Genomic DNA, 4,267 nt, shown 5'->3' with positions numbered 1-4,267 from the left:
TAGTCAGCTGCTTGCTTTAATATCGGACCATCTTTTCCGCTGGTTTTGAAATGGATCCACAGTGATGCAGCCATTTTAGAACTATGCTAACAAGACGTTCCTCGGTAAATACATACATACATACGTACACGCTGCTTTCCAGCTCCCCGGAAGACGCCAAAAATCAAAAGCATGGCTCTGAAATCTGAATTATGAGCCTTGATTGCGACCCAAGAAAAGTAGGCTCTTTGAATTACGGGAATGGGAAAATCTTTAGAGAAGCCCCTATTTCACAGCAGCCGGAATACACCCAACGTGGCTTAATGTGAATTTTTCTTTCTGTCCCTGCCACTTCCCACGCTTCCTTCTCTGGTCTCAAGTTTTCAACATTTGAAATCCTCTCTCCCCCCAACTCGTCGCCCAGCCCCGTCTCCCCGAAATCCTCTCTTCCCTCAACATTTAAAATCCTCTCTGGTATTCACTCCCAACCCCCCTCGGCATCTCCTGCACCCTAACCTGTCGGCATCTCCCCAACCCCCCATCATCTCTGTACCCCAACCCGTCTGCATCATGTCCCCAACCCCCCATCATCTCCCGCACCCCAACCCGTTACGCATCTTCTCCCCCCTCCAACCCGTTAGGCATTCACTAATCCTCACAAACCCCCATCCTCTCCCGCACCCCAACCCCGTTAGGTATTCACTCATCCTGTAAAACCCCATCCTCTCCCCCACCCCCGCGTCGCCCATCATCTCCCCCAATCCAACCCGTTGTCCAGCCCATTCTCTCTGCCATCTGCCTTTCTCTTACTTGCCGTCGACCCTCCCTCTACTGAAGGCGAATGTATTTATTCATCTCCATCTTTATGAAATTGCTTTGGCATTTTAATGTTTTGCATGAATTGATTTTATATACTCTGTAATGCAAGTATACGGTGGGAATTTTGGTTTAGTTAGGATAAAACTGGTATACACTTTTAGTGGGCATTAGGAGGGATAACACAATGAACTGCTTCGGATAACAATTGTGTGGAGATCATGAATAATTGTCCTCAAGGAGTATTTTATGAGCACGTATTTTCTGGAAATTTCCTGTACACGTGAACTTGTTAGATTAGTTAGTTGAAAGTCTTGTGAGATCGCAACTTAGCTAGACTTGTTAGATCAGTTACTTGCCTTCTTTGCCAGACTGTTTATTTGCTAGACTTGTTAGACAATTAACTGCTTGAAACTGTCAAGTGCAGTAACCACTGTTATTGAGAAGCCAATATTGCCCAATCTAGTCCTGGAAGCAGAGGTTAAGTTGTTATTTAATAAAGAATTCTGCAACTTAAGCCATAAGTTGTAAATAATTTGGTACAAATTGTGTGACACCGTGTCAGTTACTATGTTGCTTATTGAGTAAAGTTACAGTTATACTTCTTGGGATTTTTTTGCTCACATGAAGCACTGGTTTGGTAAAGGATTTATCATCATTTAACAAGCTTATGAGTTGCACTAATTGGCTTCCTTGAAATCCAATTATATTTAAATTTTCCTCAATCTTAGTTGGTCAGACATTCACTACGCTTTATTAACATGTATTCAATTATGTAAATGAGACAGACTCTTGTGTTTGAACTTATCTTTCATTTTTCAGAATCGCACATGGCATCATCTCAATCTTCATCATCAATTAATGATTTTGTAATAGAATCACCAACTTGTTGGTGTGAGTTGAAAACAACTGTAAAGACGTCCCACACATCAAAAAAACTTGGAAGGAGATTTTTTGCTTGCCCGAAATATGATACGGTAAAGCTGGTATATATTTGTTATATAAACTAATCTATACTTTTTTTGCTTCGTGTACTTTATAATGGTAATTGGTGATCGGTACTTTGTGCAGCGAGATGCAAGGTGTGAATTCTTCATTTGGATGGATATATACCATTTGTTAGATGAAAACATTTGTACAAGAGAGAATAAAGTTTGGAAGATGTGGGATGATGTAGTGATGCACGAGTATGAAGTTCGGAAAAGAGAAGATAAAGTAATAGAGAGAGAGAGAGAGAGAGAGAACTCTTCAAAACCAAAGTCGTAAATTATTGTGTTTGTATTGGGTTGTCACAATTATAATAGTTTTGGTTTGGTTTGAATAAATTGTATGTAAATTTATTCGAACCAAACAATAGATAGTTTGTATTGGGTTGTCACAATTGTAATAGTTTTGTAACGGTTTGGTTAAATTGTATGTAAATTTTCCGAACCATATGGAGTAGATCGTTTTTAAATGTCTCCAAATGTAATTGTACTCCCTCTATGTTTTGATAATGAGGAGGAGATGGTGGGAGACCCTTCTTAGTTGTTTTGGTTCATAGTTGAGTTCCTTCACTGTTATGATGTATAGAACGTGGAAGAATTCAAGGCTGTAAAAACTCATCAGAAAATGTAAATGGTTCTAGTTTTTCAATCTAATTTTTTTTTTTTTGGTCATTAAAAACTATAGATTATTCTCCAGGTATTAATTTTGACCAGCTTATTCTCCATGCCCAAAGTTAAGATTTTAGGTATCAAATCTTCAGCACATTAATAATGCAACTTTCTGTATAGACTGAAAATAAAATGAAGACTAAAATCCCCTTGTAGAACCTTATAAAGTTCTTTACGCTGAAATTCCTGGAAGAATGTTACAAATGCAACGCCAAAGTAAGGCTCACCAAAAATCAACCAAATTCTCACTACATGACAATGAGATTAAACTTAAAATATTCAGGTGTCACAATAGAAATTCAAGGGCTTCTATCTCTCGACATATACAAATGATACTGCATGCTTAGCATGCACTAATCTATACAAATATTTGTTGGTGATTCAAGGACTGCGTAATTTACATGAACTAAATAATAAATATGGTGCAAATTTAAACTGCCCGGGGTCTTCACTTCCAATCTTGTCAATCTTGTATCGAAATAGCTAGCTGTTTGCACCACAAAGACATTCACGACCAGATTTGGAAATTGACGTCAGAAACATACACATCAGATTTGTAGGTAACACATCTTTCTCTTCCCCCATCTTTATCTAAAACTGAGAATAAAGCACTTAATACATCATCTTAAAAGTGAAAAAAAGAAAAATAGTATAAAATATAGAGAAATTCTACAGGCAATCGGCCTGCGTCCCCACCGCGGCCTCGTTGCTGATGTGGCAACTGAATATTTAAAGAATAAAAAAATAAAAGACAGAAACCCAAATATTTTGCAAGTGTTGAAGAACCAGTTCTCCCCTATCTTCCATTACAAAGCTATCTTCCATTATAGGGTTGAAGAACCCCTTTGACTGCCTGTCTGCCTCTATGAATTTGAGCCCAAAGACAAACTCAGGTTGTTGCCAAGTGCTATTGGAAGGAGCAAAAGAGAGAGCTTCTCCGTTTCAAAGATTTGGCTCAGAGGGAAGAAGGAGAAGTCGAATGCATCAGCAGATGCATCAAGGATGGTGGTCCCGTTCTGGTTTCCGATGCACCGGATTGTTGTACTTGAAGAAGATTTGAAGGCCAAGAATGGAGATGGGGGTGCAAGGAGGAGTATTTCTGAGATTAAAATTGGGACGTGCGAGAATGGAGGGAATGAATTTTGTTGTGACGAGGAAAAGCAGAGCTGTAACAATTTGGATTCTCAAGCAAAGGTACCATCTTTTGTGAGGCGGACATTGCTTTGGCTCTCTGGAAAACAGAACAAGGTCGTTCACTCGTCCTCGGCATCAAATGTCTAGTTTCATTCTATTTCTTCTTCGATTTTCTTTCTTAGATTAATTTAAATTTGATTGCCTAATCATAGAAGGTATAATTAGAACATCTGCAGTTGAGAATAGAAATAAGAGATTTCAAGCATGTAAGAGATCTGAAGCACTAAACTGGACACAAGACTCTCTACATTTCACTGATAATTTTTTTCTCTGTTTTTTTTTTAATGTTCTCCCAAACTCAGAAACAAAAAAGTCTCTGCCATGGAAAGTGTGCAAATAATATTTTTTTTAAATATTCTTTCAGTTCTATTTAGAATTATTTGTCTCCATTATTGTATTGTATCTGTTCTTTGAGTTCATCGGTTGAACACATCTAACTTTTTGCAAGTATTTTCTATAATTATGGAATAACTAGGAAATACTTGCCAACATTCTTTAATGGTGATAGAAGTCGTCATCCTTTGTTTTAATGAATGAAGTTCTGAGCTTTATTCCGTCTTCATTCTATCATCCCGAGCAGCTTTATAGACGAAGAGTTTTATACTGAGCAGCTTTCGTTGTTT

General features: G+C 38.1%; 1 long non-coding RNA gene across 1 annotated transcript; it reads left to right on the top strand.

Annotated features, from left to right (window-relative positions):
* Positions 1 to 234: 234 nt before the first annotated feature.
* LOC122277195 lies at positions 235 to 2,435 on the top strand. The gene is made up of 3 exons (XR_006228948.1): positions 235 to 822; positions 1,618 to 1,772; positions 1,867 to 2,435. It is a non-coding gene; the product is annotated as an uncharacterized LOC122277195 (long non-coding RNA).
* Positions 2,436 to 4,267: the final 1,832 nt, after the last annotated feature.

This window comes from Carya illinoinensis, chromosome 9 (assembly GCF_018687715.1).
Source record: "Carya illinoinensis cultivar Pawnee chromosome 9, C.illinoinensisPawnee_v1, whole genome shotgun sequence".
NCBI lineage: Eukaryota > Viridiplantae > Streptophyta > Magnoliopsida > Fagales > Juglandaceae > Carya > Carya illinoinensis.
Note: the sequence above shows the minus strand (reverse complement) of the source record. Positions and strands in the feature narration are given on the sequence as shown.